General features: G+C 40.8%; 1 long non-coding RNA gene across 2 annotated transcripts in view; it reads right to left on the bottom strand.

Moving 5' to 3' along the window:
- Positions 1 to 16304: 16304 nt before the first annotated feature.
- The window catches only part of LOC122483299, a 38498-nt gene continuing 27176 nt past the window's right edge, over positions 16305 to 27626 (bottom strand). The window contains exons 2-4 of one of the 2 annotated variants that reach the window (XR_006297379.1): positions 26935 to 26997; positions 17721 to 17912; positions 16305 to 16510 (exon numbers count right to left, since the gene is read on the bottom strand). This is a non-coding gene — a long non-coding RNA (uncharacterized LOC122483299). Of the gene's footprint in view, positions 16511 to 17572; positions 17913 to 26934; positions 26998 to 27626 lie in introns of those variants that run through there. The other variant, XR_006297380.1, reaches the window with a different exon arrangement.

The raw sequence follows: 27626 nt of genomic DNA, 5'->3' as shown, positions 1-27626 counted from the left end.
AGACCAGTATCAAGTCAGACAAGAAAGGATGAGAATAGGGCAGCACAGTCGAATTACAGACAAGTGGGAGGTTTTGAGAGACATTCGGGACACATAATAGTCAGCCAAGGGTGATTTATGAGAGAGGGGTCAGGGATTTCCTGCCAGGTTCCCGAGAAGTTGACAGTGCAATCACAGAGGTGGGGGATACATGACAGTCTCAGGTACATCCAGGGAGAGATATCTAGGGCATGTAAGCCCCATGAAGGCAAAGGTCTTTGTCTATTTCATTCACTCATGTGTCCCTGTGCCAAGAACAGCTCCTGGCTTGGGTGGCTCAGTCAGTTAAGTGGCTGACTTCGGCTCAGGTCATGATCTCTCGGTCCGTGAGTTCGAGCCCCGCGTCGGGCTCTGTGCTGACAGCTCAGAGCCTGGGGCCTGTTTCAGATTCTGTGTCTCCCTCTCTCTGACCCTCCCCTGTTCATGCTCTGTCTCTCCCTGTCTCAAAAATAAATAAAACGTTAAAAAAAATTTTTTTTAAAAGAACAGTACCTGGTGTAAAACACCAGTATATAGTTGTGGAGTAAAGAGGTGTGGGTCCAGGGGAGAAGAGAGCTGTGGCCTGGAGGTCAGGAAATCATGATGGGAGCAGGAGCTACAGAGATAGTCAAGGAAACTTTGCTGCTCTGTGTTCTTCAAGCTTGATGTGTAATGAGAGCAACCAACATTTGAAAGGTGCTTTCCAGTTTATAAAATATACTTTCTCAAATTCTTCTTTTCCTTTTTAATCTCAGTTTTAAATGTTTATTTATTTATTTTTAGAGAGAAAGAGCAGGGAGGGGCAGAGAGAGGAACACAGAGAATTCCAAGCAGGCTCCACACTGTCAGCCCAGAGCCCAACACAGGGCTTGATCCCACAAACCCTGATATCATGACCTGAGCCAAAATCAGGAGTCCCACCGCTTAACTGACTGAGTCACCCAGGCACCCTCCCTTTTAATTTCAATCCAATTTACCTTTTACTAAATTTTTGTTGATGTGAGAAGTACTTTATTATAAGCTGTGACCATCATAAGTGTATTTCCCGATGAATTGTTGCATCGGTATGCATTTGTGTATCCCCCACCTGGATCACGAGAGAGTAACACTCCACCACTCCAACATGTCCTTCACTTGCCTTCTCACCACTCCCCTCCCCACCAGAGACAAGCATTCTGGTTTCTATGACCTTCCATCAGTGCATGCACTTCTATCAGTTCATATATTTCATATAAATGGAATAATACAGTCTGTATTATTTTGTGTCTGGCTTCTTTCACTCAATGTAATACCTGTGAGATTCATCCATGATGTTTTGAATTTCAGTGTTCTGCGTGTTTCCAAAAACATAATTATCCTGGAGGATAATAATTTCTATCTCTAAAGGCCGCTATGGAAATTAAACGTGATTGTGCCTGATGGCCACCCTACAAAATGAATGTTTATTGATTACCTGGCTTTGGTTCAACACCAAAACAATTTAATCCTCACGGAAGAATCATTATTCCTCTTTCACACAATTTGGTGATATTTTGGAGGGGAGTAATGAATGAAAACTGGTAAACCAGTTTTCTGGGGGGAACATTTCCTGGTTTGTAGCCTTTGCCAATTTTTGTGGTGTAATACTCCCACTGTGGCTAATATCAAGGTGCCAATGGTTTAACAACTGGACTACAAAATGTCTGGAAATTTTACAATCAGCTCTCTAACACTGCCATGATGGATGGATGATTCACAGACACTGAAGCCCAGACCAGCTAAGAGTCTTGTTCAAGTTCCCATCCCTGGAAAGTGGGGATTGAAGACCAGCCTTTTTTGATAACTCTGATTCTTTATGCTTTTCCTCCCTCTGTAAGAGATTTTTTAAAAGTGAGCTGGCGGGGCGCTTGGGTGGCGCAGTCGGTTAAGCGTCCGACTTCAGCCAGGTCACGATCTCGCGGTCCGTGAGTTCGAGCCCCGCGTCAGGCTCTGGGCTGATGGCTCAGAGCCTGGAGCCTGTTTCCGATTCTGTGTCTCCCTCTCTCTCTGCCCCTCCCCCGTTCATGCTCTGTCTCTCTCTGTCCCAAAAATAAATAAACGTTGAAAAACAAATTTAAAAAAAAAAAGTGAGCTGGCATTGGAGCACTTGGGTGGTTCAGTCAGTTAAGTGTCCGACTTTGGCTCAGGTCATGATCTCGCAGTCTGTGTGTTTGAGCCCTGCATCAGGCTCCATGCTGACAGCTCAGAGCCTGGAGCCTGCCTAGGATTCTGTGTCTCTTTCTCTCTCTGCCCCACCTACTATTTGTTCTCTCTCTCTCTCTCTCTCTCTCTCTCAAAAATAAACATTAAAAAAAATGAGCTAGCATCTACTGATGGGCCTCAAACTGACCCCAGAGTTCATATTTTATAAGCTTTCATTTTCATTAGTAATCCACTAAGTGAATTATCCAATACTAAAATGTGATATTCAGAGACTAAAATTGGGCTATTACCAGACTTTATTAAAGACTCTAAATTTAGTATTCCACTAAGAAGACTTGCTGCCAGGCCAATCTTTGAACCCCGATTAGCCTTCTATTGCTCATCCCTCACCCAGATGGCTGGAATGTTCTTAACTTGGGTAATAGACTCTCTGTTTTCCTTATAGTGTTGTCTTGAGTTTGTTGTGATTCTTTCTTTTCTTTTGATTTTAGATAGAGAGTATGTGCATGAAGGAGAGAGAGGAGCAGAGGGAGAGAGAGAGAGAGAGAGAGAGAGAGAGAGAGAATCTCAAGCAGGCTTCACGTGGAGCCTGCCATGAGGCTTGATCCCATGATCCTGGGATCATGACCTGAGCCAAAACCAAGAGTCGGACACCCAATCAACTGAGCCACCCAGGCACCCTTGTTGGGATTTTCAATGGCTAGTATTCTTCTTCTTTAAAGTTACTGTTATTTAGGGGCACCATGGGTGGCTCAGTCAGTTGAGCATCTGAGTCTTGATCTCAGTTCAGGCCTTGATCTCAGGGTCATGAGTTCAAGCTCTGCATTGGGCTCTTTGCTGGGCATGAAGCCTACTTAAAAAATAAAATAAAATAAAAAATAAAATTACTGTTATTTTGCTTTCCCTTTTTTGTTGAAGGTTAAGTGTTGTAGAACATGTAGTGACACGTATTTGCACCAGCAGCATTTTTGTTCTAACATTATCTAATAACTAGACTTTAAGACATGTATGTATTATGATTCAGTTGTGACTCATCCATACCCTCGTTGCTGAAACCGCTGTAAACATCATCTCTCTAGATGTTGTGTTTGCACTCATGCTTCTGTGGTGTGTGTGGATGCCTCTTAAGTGGTGCTATTTGAACAATTTGCAACACAGTCTCAATATAAATGCAATTAACTCACTGAATTATTGTTAACTTTACAAGGCATTGTTTATAATACAAAATTATATGAAAGTACGTGTTCTCCCATATAGAAATAATACTCTGTAAATCCAAGCATGCATACACCTGTGTTCTTATATGTGGTAACAGGTGAGAACAAAAGAAATAGAGAAGTTTATTGAGGTTTAGGAGCAAGTTCCACACACCATATCAGGAGGTAATAGTATAAAGCTGAAGGCACAGGTTTGGAATCAAAATGATTTGAATACACCTTCACCCTAGCTCTGTGACATTATACAAAATACTGCTATCTCAGTTTCCTTGTGTCTAAATGAAGCAAATGCCAGCTACTAACACAAAGATATTTTAAATACCAAATGTATAAAAACAGGCACATAGACCAATGGAACAAGATCAAGAGCCCAGGAATAAAAAAAAACTCATGCATTGGAACATCTGGGGGCTCAATCGATCAAGTGTCCAACTCTTGATCTCAGCTCAGGTCATGATCTCACAGTTCATGAAATTGAGCCCCAAGTTGGGCTCTGCGATGACAGCATGAAGCCTACTTGGGATTCTCTCCCTCCCTCTCTCTCTGTCCCTCTCCAACTCATGGGTTCTCTCTCTCTCTCTCTCTCTCTCTCTCTCTCTCTCTCTCTCAAAATAAATAAATAAACATTAAAAAAAAAAAAACCCGGGGCACCTGGGTGGTTCAGTAAGTTGAGTGTCTGACTTTGGCTCAGGTCATGATCTCGTGATTCGTGAGTTTGAGCCCCACGTCGGGGCTTGAAGACTCAAGACCAGAAACCATAAAACTTCTAGAGGTAAACATGTGGAGAAAGCTCCTTGGATTTGCCTTGGCAACAGTTTCTTGAATATGATACCAAAAGCACAAGTAACACAAGCAAAAACAAAGTGGGGTTACATCAAACTAAAAAGTTTCTGCAGCAAAAGAAATGATCAACAAAATGAAAAAGTGACCTATGGAATGGGAGAAAATATTTGCAAACCATATGTCAGATAAGGGGTTAATATCCAAACTATATAAAGAACTCAAGTATCTCAAATAGCAATAATCTATTTAAAAATGAGCAGAGGACCTGAACAGAAATTTTCCCAAAGAAGACACACAGATGGCCAACAGACACATGAAAAGATGCTCAACATCACTCATCATCAGGGAAACGCAAATCAAAACCACTATGAGATATCATCTCACACCTGTTAAATTGGTCTATTATCAAAAAGACAAGAGATAAAGTGTCATCAAAGATGTGGAGAAAAGGGAACCCTTGTGCACTGTTTAAGGGAATGTAAATTTTTATAGCAACTGTGGAAAATACAATGGAAGTTCCTCAAAATATTAAAAATGGATTACCATATGATCCAACAAGCCTACTTTTGGTGATATATCTGAAGGAAATGAAATCACTATCTTAAAGAGGTATCTTCACCTTAATGTTCATTGCAGCATTATTCACAACTGCCAAGATATAGAAACAATCTGTTAATAGATGAATGGATAAAGAAAATGTGAGATATATATGTATATATATATATGTGTGTATATATGTATACATATATAACTATATAATATATATATATATATATATATATATATATATAAATCCTGTCATTTGCAACATGGATGGACCTTCAGGGTATTATGCTAAGTGAAATAAACCAGTCAGAAAGAAAGACTGCATGATTTCACTTACATGTGGAATCTAACAAAAGCCGAACTCATAGAAACAGAGAGTAGAATGGTTGACAGGGGCTTAGGGTGGGGTAAATGGGGGAGATATTGGTCAAAGGGTAAAAAAATATTTTTTAATTAAATAAGGTAATGACATGCTGGGAACAAAGTAAATGGTACATATTATTATTTCTTCCTCTGTGGTCTTCTATCAAGTAAAATCGTGGACTTCCCTTTCCTATTGCTTCCCTGAGATTTCACCAGATACACAAATATTGTTTGGCAGATTAGCTATACAATCTGTCATGCAACCAAGATTTACCTTTTCTAGACAAATATCATATGATTTCACTCCTATGAGGACTTTAAGATACAAAACAGATGAACATAAGGGAAGGGAAGCAAAAATAATATAAAAACAGGGAGGGGGACAAAACATAAGAGACTTAAATTTGGTGAACAAACAGAGGGTTGCTGGAGGGGTTGTGGGAGGGGGCATGGGCTAAATGGGTAAGGGGAATTAAGGAATTTATTGAAATCATTGTTGCACTATATGCTAACTAACGTGGATGTAAATTAAAAAATAATTTTTTACATTTATTTATTTTTTATAGACAGAGAGAGACAGAGCACAAGTGGGGGAGGGGCAGAGAAGGAGACACAGAATCCAAAGTAGGCTCCAGGCTCTGAGCTGTCAGCACAGAGGCCGATGCGGGGCTGGAACCCACAAACCGCGAGATCATGACCTGAACCGAAGTCGGACGCTTAACCGACTGAGCCACCCAGGCGCCCCAAAAATAAATTATTTTTTAAAAAAGATTTACCTTTTCTAGAAAATCTGAGTAGAATTCATTCTATTTTAATAACTGGATACTCTTATGGACTCAATTATTTCCTCATCCCAAATCCAGAACTTAAGGGTCCTTCCTACTCTTTTTTAGTAGGTAGATGAACTGTATGCTAGAAATAGTTGGCACAGTGTTAACTCTCCAAATAAGCATATTTTAAGAGAAAGTCTTAGCTTCAGGAAAGAAAAAAAGATGAGTGGTATTGGATACAAGAAATTATGTTGAATAGCAAAGGAGTAACGTTGTTGAGCGCCATAGAGGCTGTGTAATATAGTGATTAAGAGTGCAGGTCATGGGGAGTATAGTGGTGGTTACCAGGAGTTGGGAGGTGGGGGGAAGATATTGCTCAAAGGGCACAAGCTCCCTGTGATTAGATTAACAAGTTTGGGTTCTAACATATGGCTTGTGATTATAGCTAATAATACTGCATCATATACTTGAATGTTAGTAAGAGAGTAGATCTCAAATGTTCGCACTACAAAAAAGAAATGGTAATTATGTGGCTGGATGCAGGAAGGTGGTAGTCATGCTATAGCGATAATCATTTGCAATTCATAAATGTAGCAAATCTACATGTTATAGAACTTAAACTTACACAATGTTATGTGTCAATTATATCTCAATAAAACTGGGGGAAATTAAGGGGAAAAAAAAAGAGTGAAGGTCATGGAGCAAAGTGACCTGGATTGGAGTCTAGATCTGTAAAGCCTAGCCTTCTCCATACCTCAGTTTTACCACCTAGAAAATGGTGATAGTAGTACCTCATAATACCTAAAACAGTTGACATGAAGACTAAATAATTGAACACATGTAAAACCCATTGAAGTGCCCAGGATATAATAAGCACCTAGTGAATGTTAGTTATTACCATGCGTCAGGTCTGTTCTTGGCACTGGGTCACAGGGGTTGCTTCTACATTTTAGCCAAAATGACTAATACTTCTGTGAACGTGGTTGTACAGACACCTTTCAAGACCTTGATTTCAGTTCTTTGGGGCATATACCCAGAAGTGGAATTCTGGATCATATGGTAATTCTATTTTTACTTTTTTGAATAATCTCCGACTGGCAGTGCACAAGGATTCCACACTACTTACCTTTTAACGTATTTAAAAGATTATAGTACAAAGTACTAATTTCAAAAGGTAGTGAGGAGGGGCGAGGTGAAATGGGTGAAAAGGACCCAAAAGTACAAACTTCTGGTTATAAAATAAGTAAGTTGTGGGACTTACTGTACAGCATGGTGACTATAGTTAATAATACTGAATTGCAGATTTAGAAGTTGCTTAGAGTAGGTCTTAAAAGTCATCACAAGAAAAAAGTGTTTTTTTGTAACTGTGGAAGGTGACATATGTTAATTAGACTTATTTTGGTAATCATTCCACCACATATACGTATGTCAAATCATTATGTGGTACACCTGAAACTAATAAAATACTGTATGTCAACCGAACCCCGACAACAACAAAAAAGGTAGCAAAGGATAAATAGCAGGTATTATTAGTTTTGTGAAGATTGTTCGGAGGTAGATCGGGCTTAGATACACATTTTCAACTTTGGAGTCATTAGCATAGAGACAGTGTTCAAAAACATGAGATTGGATAATCTCCCCCCGCCCCAGACACCAGGAAGATAGTGTTAATGACATGCTAACCATGTGAGGCACTACTCTAAGTGATTTGCAAGTATTATATCATGCAATCCTTACAATAGCCCCATGACATAATTACGATCTTGGCCCCCATCTTACAGTAACTTACCTGAGGTCCTGAAGTTACTAAGTGCTGGCGCTGTGCTTGGAACCAGAGCAATCTGACTCTAGTGCCTGAATTTTGATTTCCCGTGAAGCTCATGAAGCTGAAGCTTCCTGGAGTTTCACTTGAACGGGCCCTTCCTAGACGTGGAGAGCTGCAGCAATGTGGTTGCTTTGCCATGTGTTTTTGAAATCTTGCAAAGGCAAAATCATTTCACCACAAGCAATTAAGACCACTCTTTCTTTCCACTACAGCTATGCCTTGTGCAATGTGGTGGTGGTTGGCCACAGGCATTTTGGGGGATGCTGCTAAAGATAAGCTAATTTAGGGATAACTTTAGTTTTGGTCTAGCTGGATATATTTATGTGGTTCATAATCACTTTCACATATAGGTATTAGTAGCCATTCCGGTATAGGAATAGCTTCCAAGAATATTCTTACTGCCCACTCTACCAACAGTACCGGAATTATGACAGATAGCACAGAGACAGCAGTGTCCAACGGTCTTCAGTGTGGACCCATCCTGTGGTGTCCAGCACACGAATGTGGGCAGTGGAGGAGAAACAATAAGGGATCCTGAAGTTAGTCTGTGGACAATTCTTCCAATTATCTGATGTGTAAGATTATAAGAGGGAGAATATGGTTCTCATTGGCAGTGAATCAAACTAGAAATTCTCTCTTGTCAAGAGCATACTGAATATATACTTATTTTTTCTTTTTTGATGGAAGTCACATAAAATAGAAATTATTAAAATTTTTGTTTGCAGGACACATTACCACAAATGGCAAATGAGTCTGTGATGTCTTCTGCCCCCCGATACGTGTCATTGTTCCACACCAATTCTATGCCAACTGGGTGTCCAACACTTCAGTTCAATTCTGACACTAAGTTCCAGAGTTAGCGCTGATCCCACAGCCTCGCAGGATTGCTCCCACTTCAGATGCCAGCCACAAAGTGGGTACCCAGGCTACTCACACTTCTGCCCAACAAATTACAAATTCAGGGGTTCCCACAATGCCCTTCTTGGGTGATAATTCACTACAATGACTCACAGAATTTGGGAAAGTGCTATACTTACTATCACATAAAAGGTAAGCAGGCAGATGAGGAGGTACATAGTCAGAGGACTAGATGGGGCCAGAGTACAGGAGTCTCTGTCCCCAGGGAGTCAATGTTTGCCCCCCTCTTGGCACATGGATGTGTTCACCAACTCAGTTCTCTGAATCTTGTAGTTCAAGAGCTTTAAAAATTTTTTAATGTTTATTTTATTTGTGAGAGAGAGACACACACAGAGCATGAGTGGGGGAGGGGCAGAGAGAAAGGAAGATACAGAATCTGAAGCAGGCTCCAAGTTCTGAGCTGTTAGCACAGAGCCTGACATGGGGCTCAAACCCACGAACCATGAGATCATGACCTGAGCCGAAGTGAGACATTCAACCGACTGAGCCATCCAGGTGCCCCAAGAGCTTTTATAACCCATTCTTCAGTCCCCTTCATTTTCCCAGAAGTCAGAGGGTGGGGAGGAATGTTCCCACTCTCTACTCTTCCATTTGGTCTTTTTGGCGACAAGCTCTCACTCTGAAGCCATTATGGGGCCCCATTCTGAGTCATCACATTAGCATAAACCAAGTGTGGTTGAAAGGGGCTCATAAAGAACAACAAAAGGCATTCCTATCACTTAGGAAATTCTGACAGTTTTAGGAGCTTTGTGCTGGGAACTAGAAACAAAGACCCAACATATACTGTAACACAGTCTGTAGGAAGTTGCATACACATCCAAATCAGGACTCGAATTTCTCACTTATTTTACTGAAACCTTCAGAAACATATTTCCAGATTTCAGTTAAAAATTATATATTAGATGGAGTGCCTGGGTGGCTCAGTTGGTTAAACATCCGACTCTTGGTTTCATCTCAGGTCATGATCTCGTGGTTTGTGAGTTCGAGTCCCACACAGGGCTCTGTGCTGACAAGCAGAACCTGCTTGGGATTCTCTCTCTCTCTCTCTCTCTCTCTCTCTCTCTGTCTCTCTCTTTCTGCCCCTCCCCCACTTGCTCTGTCTGTCTCTTTCTCAAAAATAAATACAATTTTAAAAATTAGATATCAGAATATCTAAATAGATAAATTAGATAAAATTAGAGTTTTATCAACTTTTTGAATAAACTTTTTCCACTTTGTTTGCATTCAGGTTTCTCTTCTGAGTTTTTGAAAATATATTTTAGAATCCTGAAATGTTTTTGTATCTGTATTGCAAGATTTGAATTTGTAATGGGTAGACCCTCACTGCCTTTTCACCCTTTAAAGAAAAATCCACATTGGTATATACTTTTAAACTACCCAACCACAAAAAAACACAAAAAAGAAACAGCTAGTATAATTAAAAACATTTCATTAATATCTTCATAGAAGACAGAGCATCTACAAAATAAAAACAGGATGTTATGAAAAAGGTAAAAAATCTTGGGACTTAAAAATATAATTGCCAAAAATTTAATGAAAGTGTTATAAGATGGTAAAAGAAACCTTCCATAAAATAGGGGGAAATGCCTACATAAAATGTGAGGCAAAAATAGAAAGTCTACCATTTGACTAACAGGAGTTCCAGCAAGAGAACAGAAAAGGCAAGGATAAAATTGACAGAGAACTAATAGAATAGAAATACTTGGAGTTGAAGGACCAGGGTTCTCAGTTTGGAAAGTTCACAAAAGCCCAGCATGATGAGGGACTCGTCTACAGGCTGACAGATTGTCATGAAAGAGTAGCACCACAAGGATAAAGAGAGGAAAACAGGTCACCCGCAAAGGATGCCATCTGACTGACAAAATGTGTCCTGAGAGATACAGGACGCCAGAAGACTGTTTGACAATTTCCCCCAAATTTGGAGGGAATCTGACTTTACAACTGTACAATTTAAATAGAAGAGAGAGGGGAGCCTGTGTGGCTCAGTCAGCTAAGCATCTGACTTCAGCTCAGGTCATGATCTCATCACTCATGAGGTGTGAGTTTGAGCCCTGCATTGGGTTCTCTGCTGTCAGTGCACAGTCTGCTTCACTTCCAATCTCCCTCTCTCTCTGCCCCTCCCCAGCTCATGTTTTCTCTCTGTCTCAAAAACAAATAAAAACATCAAAAAATTTTTAAAATGAATAGAAAAGAGAAAAATCACTGGGAATAATAGCATATCCATGTATCCATCGCTCAAATGTGGTAACATTTTTTCATTCTTGCTTCAGAAAATAAGTACAAAGTAGAGCACCCCAGACCCCAAGGCCACTATTCTCACAAATGGTGTGTATCTTCTAGTGTATGTTTTCACACTTTTACTACCTGTACATGTAGCTATACACAATAAATAGTGTGAGCCATATAGGTTTGATGGTATCTGAATTGCAATCTGATAGTATACATACATCCTTCTGCAGTTCATTTGCCATCTTCTCGGTTCTATCCACAGGCCATGGAGCTCACTGCCAGGGGTACATGCAGGTTTTGTGGGGCCTGAAAAAAAGAATATTGCACTCGCTTTGGCAACACACACATGAAAAAAAGGATATTAAACTATGAATACAAAATTATAGCTGACGGTACATTTTTATTCAGAGTAAGAAAAGAAATTATAGCACAGCACAACTTTTAGAAGGCTCACAGCCAGAGAAAAGCAAAGCTTGTTATTAATTCACCACATGACGTACCTCTATATGCTTTTTTCTCACTATAACTTTTAGCTGCTTACTTTTTGATAGCCCTCTTCATAGGATAACGATTTTGTAATATCATTTGCAAAGGAGAGCATAGAAAGATAATGCAGTCCCTTGTGGTTGAATCAAAATTCTTTTTGCAGTTGATAGTTTAGGAAACTTCCTTTTTGCTTCACAGATCATTTTAGGTGATGTCATAGAAACTACTAGGACTGTTGTCACCTTTAGGAAAGCCTTCATTTTGTACTCTGAGTTTTTGCTTTTTCATAACAACCTGCTCTTATTTTGTGGATGCACCATCTTTTATGAGCATTAGACGATTCTTTTCTTTTCTTTAGTTTATTTACTTATTTTGAGAGAGAGAGAGAGAGAGGACACTGAAGAGGGGCAGAGAGAGAGTCAAGCAGCTTTTGTGCTGTCAGCACAGAACCCAACATGGCCTTCACCCCACAAACCCTGAGATCATGACCTGAGCTGAAATCAGGAGTTGGACACACAAGCCACTGAGCCACCCAGGCACCCCCAAATGATTCTATTAATGTTTACTGATTTTTGAGAGAGAGACAGGGACAGAGTTCGAGCAGGGGAAGGGCAGAGAGAGAGGGAGACACAGAATCCAAAGCAGGTGCCAGGCTCTGAGCTGTCAGCATAGAGCTTGACACAGGGCTCGAACTCACAAACCATGAGATCATGACCTGAGCCGAAGTCAAATACCTACCAACTGAGCCAGCCAGGCGCCCCAGATGATTCTTTTAAATGCATTTCCTTAGTTTTTTTGTTTGTTTGTTCCCCCTGAGTTATCTTGACTTCCTCTAGTGTTACTACTCGTTTCTGTTAGTTTATCTTGTCTTTACTGTTTTCCTTAAATGTCCGCTCATATTTGATGGTGTACACATGCTTGAGTATGGGACAAGAGGGGAGCCGCCTGTAACTCCCACTGGGGAAGGCAGAGAGCTGTGCTTTATATAACAAGCACGCAGATAACCAGGCACTCTGGAAATCCTAAAGACCAGACACAGAGGACAGTCCTAATTCATTTGGTATCTTTAGAATAAACCACCAACGTTCTCACAAGGCTTGGGGGAGGATCCTGGCAGCCAGATCCTCTGCACACAGGGATGGGAGGGGAGGGTTGAGTAAGGTTTCAACTCTGTAGCTCTCTTCTATCATGAGGGTAGTGGTGGCAAAAATATTGAGAACATTGGCATAAACAATTCCATGATAATTTTGGTTTTTATGGTTTTCCTTGTTACCCTTCGGAGAGGTCTCTTTTGCCATCTTCCTTTCAGCATGTGAAGGTAAATCTCAGCAAGATCTGGACCTCTGGAATTTTGCTGGAGGGATGGTCAAGGCCCTTTCTTTTCCATAGCCTCACAGCTCAGAAAACACTTCTCAATGCTCATCTTAAGAATGTGAGCAAGGCGCAAAGATGTGATGAATACCAATGCCACATTTTTAATTTTTGAAAACTGGGTCAGTCACAGATCTGAATAGCACTGAAACACAGCTGCTTTCTTTTTTTTTTTTTCTGACAACAACGTCTAATTTTAAACTGCAAGAACAACTAAATCAGAAGTGTGTGTTTGATTATAATATGAGCAGGTGGATCTTGCCTTAACTGTATGGTTCCAGTTCAGAGTGGAGGTAGGCTCCAGTTTGACTCAAAAACACAGAGCTCTACAGGGCACCTAGGTGGCTCAGTCGGTTGAGCATCCTATTCTCGATTTCAGCTCAGGTCATGATCTTACAGTTTTGGGAGATCGAGCCCCCCACTGGGGGGCTGCTGACAACGCAGAGCCTGTTTGGGATTCTCTCTCTCCCTCTCTCTCTCTGCACCCCCCACCCCGCTCACGTTCTCTCTGTCTCTCTCAAAATAAATAAATAAACTTAAAAAAGAAAAGAAAAGAAAAAAGAAACACAGAGCCCTAAGTCAATAGAGTTTATAATTTACAATATGCTTAACATAGTGGGGTGTTCCCCAGCCATCCCAACATGGAGGCAAGGCCAAACTGGTTCAGTTCAGTATCACTTTGACAAGGAGACAAGGGGTTTCCCTTCAAGACACCATAACCTCTCCAGGAGGCCACATCCCTTCACCCCACATTCTGGGACTTACAAGAGTCAATGTTGCCAACATGGGAAGGGTCGGATGGGGAAAGAAATCTTGCCAAGGCCTCCAGGGCAAAAGTGCTCATTCCAAACCAGGTGCTCAGGACCAGCCCAGTTCTGCAGGCTGCGATGCCCTGCTGCACTCAGCAGCATGAGGAACAGCTGGCCACGGAAGTAGCTCCCACTTCATGGTTCCACCTCCCTCCAGTTCTCCCCAACCACCTCCTCCTTTCAGATTTCTCCACATCTTCCTCTTCTGTGGTCCATGGTGAGGGCCACCCCCACTCCCTTCTCCTCCGACTTCAGCCTGTGGTCACGTACGTGGTCTCTGTGAGCAGAAAAGCCTGCAAAGTTGCAAACCAAACTTTATGCCTGGAGTAGTATTTGTAGCCTTTGGAGGTGGTGATTCACATCTACCATACAGGCCAGGAGTGGGGATGGGAGCTACCATGAGGGATGAAATTAACAGGTTTGATGATCTTAGTGGTACTGGTAGGGCATGGTGAGGGATTTTTTTTTAATATTTCCTGCCTGAATCAACTTTTTGAATCAACTGGTCCAACTATACTTCAAAAAGAAGGTCTCCTGCTATGCTATTAGTAACCACATTTCATCAGGTACCTATGAGTATCCGTGCTGCCTCAGATGCATTTCATTAGTTCTATTCCTTTCATTGTTTCTTGCAAGGCCCTTGCATCTGCAAGCTGCTATAAACAGAGGAATGGAGGCTCCCAGAAGCTGATTACCTCATTCAAGAGAAACCCACAACTTAAATAATGGAATAATAATTTGATTATTAGTCATTTCTACTGGAAAACTGGAAAGAGACCAAGTGCAAGGTCAGACCCATGGGCTGCCCAGACTACAGTCTTTGTGACAGTGGCACAAAGAAACCACTGAAGAAGGTCTGCTTGAAGTCTCTCAGCTCTCAGTTTAGATGTGCACCCACTACATTCCTACCTACTTAAATTCACCTATTAGGAAACTAACATGAATTAGGTATGGACTATCTGCCAAGCACTGTACCGAACATTTGACGCTTCATCTCAGTCTGCTTGCTTACCCTCTTATGAAATAAGAATTATTATTCCCACTTTTCTGATGAGAAAATTGATACTCAGAGCCATTGTATAACTGTTCTGGGGTCAAATAGCCAGTAGAACCATGATTTGAACTCAGCGAGAAAAGATTCCAGAGTCTTCTCCATGTGGCTTCCATGAATCACAACCTATTTCCCTTAAAGCCATTCTGATGGCCCTTTAAGCATCAGAACAAATCATTTTGTGAGGACGTATAAGAAAGTCATATCTGGAAAGGCTCTGTGGTGATGCCCTTCAGGCCTTCAGGATGCATTATTCAAATGCTAACTGAGAACTTGGATGACATAATGGTGTCGGTGTCTAAAAACATCTAGAAAAGTCTCCATTTATATTTGTGAAAATCTGCTTCAGCTCACTACAGGGCAATTGAAGCCAAAAGCAGGCAGACAGTCATGTGCTCATCTGCAGCTTCTTGCGGGAGGGGCTGTCTCGTTCATCTGCTCTGTAGCCCCTAGCATGGGACCAAACACATCACAATGATTACCATTTGTTGAGTAACTTTACAAGCATCATCTCACTTAATCTCCATGGCAGACCTGCAAGGTAGATAATCTTATCTCCATTTCAGTGATGCAGACTCCCAAGACTCAGAGAGAGTAAGTAGCTTGCCATTATGAGTAGCCAAACTGGTAAAACTCAGGCTACCAGAGAAGGCTTCTTAGAAGAGGTCATCTTGGAGGACAGTAAGAAAGGGCAGGACCTCAAATGACAGAATACAAAGAAGTTTTTTAGAGAATTTTCATTTTGGAGTGAAACTTAAATGCCATATGAGGTTTCAGAATCAAGGGTTTTGGTAGAGGGGTGGCATGTGGGTGAAAGGAAGCAATGGACGTGGTGAGAGGAAGAATAAAGTGAGGAGGTAAAGGCCTACAACATTTCTTCAGTCATCAAAGGGTTAAATGGTCAATTCACTATCCTAGTGTGGCATGGGGAGAGAGCTGTTAAAAGTGACCTGGTGAGGGGCGCCTGGGTGGCGCAGTCGGTTAAGCATCCGACTTCAGCCAGGTCACGATCTCGCGGTCCGTGAGTTCGAGCCCCGAGTCGGGCTCTGGGCTGATGGCTCAGAGCCTGGAGCCTGTTTCCGATTCTGTGTCTCCCTCTCTCTCTGCCCCCTCCCCCGTTCATGCTCTGTCTCTCTCTGTCCCAAAAATAAAAAAATAAATAAACGTTGAAAAAAAAAGTGACCTGGTGACTGAGACAATAACTATATAAAGAATTTGCAATGACTTGACTTCAGTTGCCAAGTTTATTTTGACCTATGCTATTGGGTTTATGTACCCCCAAAATCATCGAACCCCTAATCACCAATGTGATGATATTTAGAGATGGAGGCTTTGGGAAGTAATTAGGTTGTCAGGGTGGGGCCCTCAGCATAAGATGAGCGTCTTTCTTTTTTTTTTTAATTAAAAAAAAATTTTTTTTTAATTTACGTTCAAATTAGTTAGCATATAGTGCAACAATGATTTCAGGAGTAGATTCCTTAGTGCCCCTTACCCATTTAGCCCATCCCCCCCCCCACAACCCCTCCAGTAACCCTCAGTTTGTTCTCCATATTTATGGGTCTCTTCTGTTTTGTCCCCCTCTCTGTTTTTATATTATTTTTGTTTTCCTTCCCTTACGTTCATCTGTTTTGTCTCTTAAAGTCCTCATATGAGTGAAGTCATATGATATTTGTCTTTCTCTAACTTCACTTAGCATAATACCCTCCAGTTCCATCCATGTAGTTGCAAAAGGCAAGATTTCATTCTTTTTGATTGCCGAGTAATACCACATCTTCTTTAAGATGAGCGTCTTTATAAGAAGAGACAAGAGAGGGCTTGCTTCCTCTCTCTCCTCACCATGTGAAGCTACAAGGAGAAGACGACCATGTGCAGACCAGGAACAGGGTCTTCACTATGAGCAAAGTCAGCCAGCACCTTGGTCTTGGACTTCTCAGTCTCCTGAACTGTGAAAAATAAATTTCTGTTGTTTAAACCAAAGAAGAAGAAGAAGAAGAAGAAGAAGAAGAAGAAGAAGAAGAAGTCATCCTGGAGGAAGCATTCGGAGGAGGAAAAGGTGAGAAAGACCTTCTTTTTTTTTTAATTTTTTTTTCAACGTTTTTTATTTATTTTTGGGACAGAGAGAGACAGAGCATGAGCGGGGGAGGGGCAGAGAGAGAGGGAGGCACAGAATCAGAAACAGGCTCCAAGCTCTGAGCCATCAGCCCAGAGCCCGACGCGGGGCTCGAACCCACGGACTGCGAGATCATGACCTGGCTGAAGTCGGACGCTTAACCGACTGCGCCACCCAGGCGCCCCAAGACCTTCTAATCAGCTGTGACAGGCACAGTCATGGAGACAGGAAAGAGCGTGGTCTTGCTCATACCTAATTCAATAGCACTTTTGGAGGGAACACCTTTCTCAGGTCTTCCCAAAACATTCAACCTAGTTTTCATAGAAATAATATTTCAACTTTCTACACTTCTATTTCACAGCTTTACACTTTATTTAATTAAATGATACCATATGTGCCTAGAAGAAATGGGTTTGTTAGCAACCATCACTGCCTCCTGATAAACATCTATAACTCCATTGGCAGTTCTTTCTTTTCTAGTGTCACATTTTTCTCACTTGTAAATGGTGTTGTTGTAAGGACTTAATTAGTTGATCTACCTAAAGTGCTTAGTAAGCACCCATAAACTTTGCATGCAGGAGTTCCCAAGTGTGCCTTAGCTGATAAATTTTCTGGAAGTTAATCCCGAGTTAGTTCCATGAAGGTGCATCAGAGCCTCTTCTATATTGGGGGTGGTTTTACTAGACAAAAGTGCCTACTGTGGATCACAGAAAATCTCCCACCAAAATACCGCCTCCAATGCCTGGTCTTCTAATGAAATAGGCACTTGGTCTTCAGGACACCTGACACATACCTTATCCAAGAGCCTTATTCACATGTTTGGCCTGAAGGCAGGAAGCAGAACAAAAGCAAGTTTCTCCTCCTTCAACATTTGAATGGCTGCCACAATAATAAATAAATAACATCCTTTTTATTTTCCCAAAGGAACACTTACACCGAGCTTCTTAATCTCTCCCCTACTGAGCAGATATATTCTCAGGAGTCAGGTTGCAAGGTATATACGCAAATTACAAGAGTACTGTTGGGAGCAAAATATGACCTACTCTCTGATGTTAGAGGATTCCCAGTGTAGATTCTCTTTCCCAGTCAGTGGCAGCCAGTCATAAGCATCTGAGATAAGAAGAGACAAGATAGGGCTTGCTTCCTCTCTCTCCTCACCATGTGAAGCTACAAGAAGATGACCACGTGCAGACCAGGAACAGCGTCCTCTGGTGGAAAAGCTGGAAGGTAAGGTCCTTGAGGGAAATGTGACAGAAAGAGCAAAGGCTTTGTAAGTGAACATGACCGGACCAAATTCACCCTTTGCCATTTCGCTGGGTGATCTCTGCAAGTCACTTAACCTCTCTGAGCCTCAGTTCCCTGAGGCTCCTAATCTTTGCTGCATTAAATCTTTCAAAAGCCTTCATGTGTTAAGGCAGAAATGCACCTGGGTACATAGGAAGCACTTACTGAATGGTAGCCATTATTATTGATTTTTCTCCAGGATAATTCCAACATTGATCCTTAGGGATAATAAAGCTCTAGAATGTGGTGGTTAAAACCCAGGCTACCCTGGTTTAAATCCCAGATCTTCAGCTCCTGAACTGGGTAAATGTGGGCAATTTCCTTTAACCTCTCTGTGCCTCACTTTCCCTGTGTCAAAAATGAAAAAAGTAACAGAACCTATCTCAAAGGGTTGTTGTAAGAATTTAATGTTAGTATATGCAAAATGTTTAAAATAGTGCTTGGAACTATTAAGTACTATGTCATCTATTATATAACTACTGTATCGTAACTGTCTCTTTAACTGTGAACACCTTGAAATAAAGGTTGTCTTTCCTTTCTGTATATCCAGGGTGTCAAAAAGACTGCAACAGCTTAATAAATGTTAATGGAATGAATGAAGCATCTCACATGCCATGCTAATCAAGACTTTCTTTCCTTGGAAATGACATTAGCACAATCCAAACTAAGGGGGAGGAGGAGGCAATTTATCGTTGTTCTTATTTACTTATTTGTCTACGTATCTATTTTTTTAAGATTATATTTTTAAGTAATCTCTATACCCAACATAAGGCTTGAACTTACAACCCCAAGATCAAGAGTCACACACTTTACCCACTAAACCAGCCAGGCACCCCTGTTGCTCACATTTAAATTCTCCAGGACTGAATCTTGCTTCGGGCACAGTTAAAACCAAATGTAGAAGGGACGCAGCAGCTCCTTCCCAAACGTACATTTCTCTAAAGGAAAGAATTTTCTGTTAGAAGGAGGATGGGAAAAAGATGCTGGGCAGGCAAAAATGCTAGATGCCCTGACACAGGCCAAAAGACGACATGTTGTCAACTTCATCATTCCTGGACCATCCCAGACAATTAGAATCTGTCCAGTTTTAATAGATGTTTTAGAAAAAGTATCATAATCTTTCTAAGTGCCATAATTATTCCACATTTCAGCTTCCTCACGTGAGGCTGTTCTTCACATTTAATCTAATCCAAATTCCTTGAGTTTCTATTCAAGATATTTTTCTTCTTGTTTGTTCCACTGTAGAAATTAAAAAGCAGCAAGGCAAATGCTTTACAATTCAGTCTGAAGACATTTCAAGTAGGAAGACTTCATCCATATGGTGCTGCCTGGAGTAGTGTGGCAAGAAGCCGAGTCCAGTGGGCAAGAGGGCTGGTCAATTGATGATATCCACCTGCCCCACATTCTGGAATGCAGAGTGGTCACACACTTGGCTGTGGTTGCATCCCCAATTTTTGTAATCCTTCCTCTAAAAAAAATGTTTCTTCTTCCCTCACCCAGCACCCTTACTCAAACAGGATGGTCAGAGAGGAAGTGTCAGGAGAGGTGGGATGAGGGGCAATCCGTACAGAATCAACATGCTTGTTAAATTCTTCCCAGTTCCATTTAAATCTTGAGATGTACTTATGGAACTCAAAATTATTCCCCAGTGAATTAGCAAAGATATCAAGTGTGATTAGCATTTTTTGGATGCAAAAGAACCTTGCACACTGCTCTGTACTCTACTTGGATGTGCTGAGATGCCACCTCAGGTGTTAGGAAAAAGGAGACGTGAGAAAGAATTGCTAAACCCACCAACAGCCCGTCCTCCTGCCAAGGTCACATCATTCAAGGCGTGATCGCTGACATCACAGGTGCTTGTGACTCCCCCTTCACTCTGATAGTGACTGCAAGTCAGTCTCTTTTGCCATAACTTTTTCCATGTATGTGCTCCATCGGTATACAAAGATTAGGCTGAATTGATTTCTATTTTGCCTGTCTCCATTATCTTTTCACTATGGAAAATTTCAAAAAAAAAAATTAAAAAGAATAGTATATACCCATTACTCAGATTCAGCAGTTATTAGGATTTGACAACACTTGCTTTGTCTATCCTTCTTTTTCTGCAGAAGCATTTTATTTGTTTTTTTATTTATTTAAATTAGGCCCTATGGGAGCCTGGATGGTTCCATTGGTTGAGCGACTGACTCTGGTCATGATCTGTTTTGTGGGTTCGAACCCTGTGTCATGCTCCACACACTGACCTCGCAAAGCCTGCTTGGGATTCTCTTTCTTCCTCTCTCTCTCTCTGCTCCTCCCCCGCACACCTTCTCTCTGTCTCTCTCAAAATAAATTAAAAACAAATTTTTTTAAATAAAGTAGGCTCCGTGCACAATGTGTGGCTTGAACTCTCAGCCCTGAGAGCAAGGGTCGCATGCTCTTCCAACAGAGCCAGCCAGGTTCCCTACTGTGGAACCATTTTTAAAGCAAATCCTAGGGGCGCCTGTGTGGCTCAGTCGGTTAAGCGTCCAACTTTGGCTCAGGTCATGATCTTGGGTTCATGAGTTTGAGCCCCACATCGGGCTCTGTGCTGACAGCTCAGAGCCTGGAGCCTGCTTTGCAGATTCTGTGTCTCCCTCTCTCTCTGTCCCTCCCACTTATTCTCTCTCTCTCGCTCTCTCAAAACTAAATAAAACATTAAAAAAAAAAATTAAAGCAAATCCCAGACCTCATGTAATTTTGTCTATAGATGTTTCATTTTGCATCTCTAAAATATACGAATATTTTCTTACATAACACACCTAACAAAAGTAACAATTCCTTGATATCATCTAATTCTTACACCATTTTCACAGTTCTCTGATACTGAAGAAATATCTTCGTTATTGTTGGTTTTTTTAGACTCAGGATCCAGATGAGGTCCACACATTGCATTTGATGGTTATGTTCGAGTGTCTTAAAATTTAGAATAGTCTCTCCCCACTTTGCCCCACCATTTTTTTCTTCATGCCATTGACTTGATGTTCAGTTGTTTTATGGAATCTCATATTCTGGTGGCACCTCGGTGGCTCGGTCAGCTAAGTATCTGGCTTTGGCTCAGGTCACTATCTCACAGTTCGTGGGTTCGAGCCCTGCATCAGTCTCTGTGCTGGCAGCCTGGAGACTGGAGCCTGTTTTGGCTTCTGTGTCTCTCTCTCTCTCTGCCCCTCCCAGCTCATGCTCTGTCTCTCTCTCAAGAAAAAAAAAAAAAAAGAACATCTCATATTTTGAGTTTATCCATTCATGTCCTCACAGCAGCACTTAAATCTGAGCCTCTACCTCCTTTATTTCACGTAAGTGGAGGTTAGTTCTAAAAGCCCTATTGGATTCACGTTCTTTTGTTTTTCCATAAGGGACATCTCAAGAAATGCATGTTATCTGGCTGTCCTACTCTTGCTAAAGATTGATCAGCAGATTCAGGTGATGTCAACCAGATCTCTCCATTGTAAAGTTCTCCATAAGTTTTTCATCCAATGCTTTCATCCACTATTGATCTTTGCCTTAATCAGTTATATCATTAGGATTGCAAAGTGATGGTTTTTCTAATTCCATCATTCCTTCTGCACTTGTTGGCTGGGAATTGTCTGTAAAGAAGAACTCTTCCTCATCGATAGCCCTCAGAGAGCTATTTGGTCACCCTGAAATGTAGATTTAATTGGAAAGGCAGCATAATGCTTACTCTTTTCCCTTTAGTTGCCATTTTTCAAAGTAAGAATTGTGACCTAGTTACCACCAATGGCATCCAATGAGTTTGTTAATTTGTCTGTTTTGGCACTCTTCCTCCCCCACGAACTCAGTAGGCTTTTATATATTCTATGCATTCCCATAAAATTCAACCACTACTTTTTTAGATTCTTAAATTATCCCATTTTTGGTCAATTGGGGCCCCTTCTTGTGGGCTCTTGAGTTCTTTCCATATAACCCACTGATCTTTGATAACTTCACAGTTTTTGGCTCAGCAAGGTGTTCCTGCCTCATCTTGTACATGCACTGTCCCAGACTTGGAATCAGCCATCCAAGAAGTCCCGGGTCCTTTAAATGGGAAAGGTTATTTAGGGACCACAATCTGGACACCACAGGTTGTTCATTGTCCATGGGTTTTAATCCTTCTAGGCCTTTCTGAAAAGCACAGAAATAGGATATATTTTTGAAAAAAATAAAAACCATATTTCTAATATCAAATTTTTAATATTTCTACTGTTATTTCTAATTATTCCTAATATTACATTCCTAATTCAAATTTAACATTAATATTTATATTAATGCTTTGATTTTACATTTTACTTCTCTTACACTGTAAATCTTGGTTCCTAATAACATTAACATAATTTATTGCTATATACTATACTATATAAAAATAGTTTCAAAATGCTAACACAAGACTACTACTAGCAATGTAACTGTACAATGAAGCATTAGATTTTTTTACCCTTAAAATATATTCCACAATGTACATACAACAAATATACTATATTGTAGTATCACTTGAAATCATTTCAAATAATTGTCTTCTCTATGCAGCTACATCATTAACTTGATAAACAGGTACACTGTTTTCAGTTTGTCTTAAAATCGTACGAGTTCATTTTAAATTTAATGTTTTGAATGTGTAAAACACATCTATATGATTCCAATGTAAGAAATACATAATGTATTTGCAGAATCTCTTATTCACCCATGTCTCCTCCAGCCTATATTATGTTGAATTGTATGAAATTGCCAATAATGACCCATTTTACCAGAAAAAATGATAATTTCTATGGCTGAGCCATATATATATTCCCATATTCCTATATATATATCCCCAACCTTTCTTACAGAAAAATTAATTATTATGCATATTATTCTCCACTTGTTTTTTTCACTTACTTACATTCTAAAGATCATGCCTCCTCCTTTATTTTCAGCTGCATTATCTTCCATGCATGTATTGATGTACCATGATTTTTATTCAACCAAATCTCTATTACTGGACATTTGAATAGTTTCCAATTTTTTATTATTACAAATAATGCCTCCATGAATAACCTTGCATGTCATTTCATATTTAACCCAGTCCATATTTTAATCAGTAAATGTAAGACCACTCTATCTCAGAGAAACCACCCCAACATACCCAGCCTAAGTCATTCATTCTGGTGGACATCTGTCCTGGTCTTTGGGTACCAAGCACCTTTTGAATACCTTTCTGATGTTAGGATTTTCCCTTTTAAGTTCCACCAAGTTAGAAGACAGAATCTTCCTTCCCTCTCCTGTTCTTTTGCAGCAAGAACACAGGAATGTGACTTGCACTCCTCCAGTCAGATGCACTTGTGTGGGATTCTGGTGGGGAAGGGGGCTTGGAGGGGGAAAAGATGAATAATGCACTCCTCTTGCTGGCGAGGGTGGCAGCAGAGCCATGTGGTTGGGGGGACAGGATGGTCTGTAAGGTTGAGTTCCTGATGCAGAAGAAGCTAGATGCCTCTGGCAACAGTGGTGACAGTCAAACTGAGCTCCTGGCAGCAGGTAGTTGCTGAGTGGTGATGGGGCAACATCCTTAATTTTCTCATTAGGCCAGTTGAGCTGCATGGTTTTGGGTGATTTTCTTCGAAGATTGTTTCCTCCAGTCTTTGCAACAATTTTACGAGCGGCCCAATGTTCTTTGAACAGACTCCTTTTTTGCTTAATCTGTCAGCATCCGCTTCCTTCCTTGTAGCCAGGAAATACTTTATGCAGCAGATGCTGGGAGTCAGGCTACGTACGTTTTAGGTACCACAGGGGCCTGATCATCCTCTGACTTCAACTGTGCTTGTGAGTTCTGGGAGAAGGGACTATGGCATAATGAAAAGAACTGGGTCATTAGGGGCCCTGCAGCTCTTCTGCAGGAAACTCCTTTGAAAATCATCAGTCATAAGAAGTAAAGGGTGTTTTCCTGATTGCTGGAGGGAAGGAACAGGTGGTAGAGATGAGGTCAGCAGAGGCCCAGCATAGCTCCTGGGGTCCATAGGGCAGCAGGATGGTGAGACCAACAGATAGAACAAAGGAACGAAATGTAAGAATCTCACCCTCACCTCTAAGTGAATAATTGGGGCAGGGGATCCTGAGGGGGGGTGGAAAAACATAACTTTCAGATAATCTGGAAGATGGGATCTAGAGAATCAGGATTTGGGGTAATCTTGTAAGTGGACCCATTTGGACCCAATCACATGGTTTAAGGCTACAAACTTGATATCTCTCATAGAGGGCAACTATCCCCTCAGCTCATCATTTGTCCTTCCATTTTGTGTTTGTTGGCCAAAAAATTCTAATTTAGCATATATTTAATTCTATTGATATTTTTCTTTTTAAAGTGTTTATTTTTTTATTTAGAGAAAGAGAGCGAGCAAGCAGGGGAGGACCAGAGAGAGAAGGAGACAGGAGACAGAGAATCCCAAGCAGACCCCCACACTGTCAGCACAGAGCACGACGTGGGGCTTGATCTTATAAACCACGAGATCATGACCAAGAGTTGGAAGTTTAACCAACTAAGCCACCCAGGCACCCCACTATTGATATTTTTCTTTGTGATATCCTCCACTGTTTTTCTGTTTAGATAACATTTTCCCTCTCTAAAAACATGTTCAACATTATATTTTCTAGAATTCACTTGTGTATATGGCATGATCAGTATGCACTTGGCACTTGAATAAAGCTGGCAGGCTAGAAACAACCAGGCAACATTAGATATACTTTGCGAATTCAAAGAATATTTTGCAATAATGGGATACAATTCTTTATCTCAAAAATTGTCAGGGGTTAAAAAAAAAACAATGAAGGGAGCAGGAAGGAAAATGACACCCTTAAAGTGTTGTTTTCAACTTAGCCTAAGGTTAAATAAACAGCTAGCAAGGGGAAGGAAGGAAGGAAGGAAGGAAGGAAGGAGGAAAGAGGGGAACCTGTTGATTGAAAGAGGCTTAGGAAACACCACTCCATGCAAACGTGGACCTTGTGCAGATCATGATTCCATAAGCCAATTTAAATAAAAGAGAGACAATTGGAATTTGAATACTGTATATTTGATGACAATAAAGAAAAATTATTTTGTTAGTTGTAATAATTGTGGATGTTTCTAAAGAAGTTCTTATCTTTTAGAGACACATGAAAAGATATGGTGTCTGGGATTTACTTCAAAATAATGCAGTGGTCAGGGAGAGATAAGGATATAAATGAGATGAGATGGGCTGCTATGAGTTGTTAATTGTTGATGCTGGGTGATGGGAACATGAGGGTGTATTATATTATCCTTTCTACTTTCCTATACATTAATATTTGAATTTTCCCATGGTAAAAATTTTAGAAAGAGATAAAAAATATATATATAGTGGCAATGACGTGGCAGTAAGGAATTGTTAAATATTCCCAGATAGGTGGTGAAGCTTTAGTGTCTCAGGGTGGCATATTTGGGGCAGATCATGGCCTCATCTAAGCCAGCTGCCCCTTGCCAGCATGAGTGGAATTTCACAACAGCAAATCTTTACTGAGAGCCTTCTGTGTGTCAAATCCAATGAGAGAGAAAGGTTCTTCCACTGTGATGCAGAAAGAGATGTGCAATGTACCAGTTACAGAAATAGTATAATGAAATCATTGCTCACACAAAAAGTCCCTAAAGGTTCATCTAAAATAGACATATATCATTTTTTAAAATACTGTTTAAAAATAAAGCTTTAAAAATACACTTTTCTTAAGAAAAGAATAAAACACAACCAGACCATGTCATAATGCTATTTAAAATGATCCATGAATTTTATTTTTTTCTTTAAGTTTTTTAAAAAACATTTATTTATTTGTGTGTGAGAGAGAGAGAGAGAGAGAGAGAGAGAGAGAGACAGACCACAAGTGGGGGAGAGGCAAAGAAAGAGAGAGACACAGAATCTGAAGCAGGCTCCAGGCTTTGAGCTGTCAGCACAGAGCCCAATGTGGGGCTTGAATCCACGGACCACGAGATCTTGACCTGAGCCGAAGTTGGACACATAACCGACTGAGCCACCCAGGCACCCCCCCACGAATTTTCTAATTGTCATCAGAACAAAGCTCCTTAGCCAGGCCTACCTCACATCCAGACCCTGCCTCTTTCCCCAAGCCCTATCTCCTGCCCGTCATCCCTACACACTTTAAATTCCAGCCACAGGAAAGGACTTGCAGTTCCCAGAACTCTTGCCTCTCAGAGTTCACGTTCCCCTGGAGGAGTTTCAGTCATTCATTAAACAGCATTCATTGACCTCCTCAGCTGTCCTGGGCCTTGTGGCCCACTCTGTCTCATCACTACTCATCACCTGGACTGTCTTTTCCCCTCATCAGTTTGTTCTTCCAGTATCATCTTTCTTGTCACCTCTGAGAAACCACCTTTGAACCACTCTTCCGTACTCTTTGTATATGGGGAGCAGCAGGGAAAAATGGACACATGTCTTATTTTTCCCACTGTATTCTGAGGGCAGAGATAAAATCCTGTTTAGGCACAATGTGTGGCCTAAGGCTTTAGTCATATTAGAGGATCAATAAATGTGGGGCGCCTGGGTGGCTCAGTCAATTAAGCATCTGACTCTTGATTTCAGCTCAGGTCATGATCTCACGGTTGTGAGATTGAGCCTCATATTGGGCTCTGCACTGAGTGTGGAGCCAGGTTGGGATTCTCTCTCTCCATCTCTCTCTCTCTGCCCTTCTCCCACTTGCATACACACTTGCTCTCTCTGTCTCAAAAAATAAATAAAAGTAAACACTAAAAAAAATATCAATAAACACTTGTTCAACAAATGAGTAAATGAATGAATGAAGCTTCCCCCACTAGCATGTAAACCCTCAAGGGCAAGAATTTTTGTTGTTTTCTTCTGCTTTATCCTTAGCACCTAGGACGGTATACCTGGGACATTAAATGTTTACTGAAATAATTAAAGGTAACTGTCAAAGAAAAATCAAGGAGATATCTATGTTAAAACTCACTTGCAAACTGGTTATTTGTTGTGGTCGCCTGTCTATGGATCGGCAGAAGACTTTGATCCAGAGCTAAAAAAGAAATCAAAGAGAAAAAATGTTTTAAAGGTCAAATACAAATCCATGTTTTATTGAATTAATAACCTAGATTTAAAAACTATCCCCAGGTCCAAAAGAGACTAAGACATTTACTTATTTGTTTTTACATGTATTATTTTAGAAATCACTATACTAAATGTTGACTTTACTTCACCTAAAAAAAAAAAAGTTAAGATTTTTGGAACTTTAGATTCTCACTTGACATGGGGTCATTTTCTATGTGCCCATATTGCCTGTGGATCTAGAGAAATATATGCAGCAAAGGGGCAGCACATGATTTCCTACACCAGGAACAGCCAGAACCCAAGGAAATCATGAATGACATCACTCTTATTGATCTAATTTCTAAAAGACAATGGAATAATTTCTCCTCGCCCAAACCTTACTGCAGCGGTTTGGACCAGCAATTCCATAGTGGGGTGATGGGAGGGCTGCACGGACAAAGGACAATTGTTGACCTCCCCACAGCAGCAGGATGGTTTACAAAGTGGTCTTTCTTGGGAGTTCTGCCTGGGACTATTGTACACCACATGACAGGTGCTCTTACATAAGTAAGACCAAATTGAATTCCATTTGGATTTCTTTTCTTCTCAAAACCATCT

The sequence above is a fragment of the Prionailurus bengalensis genome, chromosome D1 (assembly GCF_016509475.1).
Source record: "Prionailurus bengalensis isolate Pbe53 chromosome D1, Fcat_Pben_1.1_paternal_pri, whole genome shotgun sequence".
NCBI classification, from domain to species: domain Eukaryota; kingdom Metazoa; phylum Chordata; class Mammalia; order Carnivora; family Felidae; genus Prionailurus; species Prionailurus bengalensis.
The sequence above is the reverse complement of the archived record's forward strand: the minus strand, read 5'-3'. Positions and strand labels throughout refer to the sequence as shown.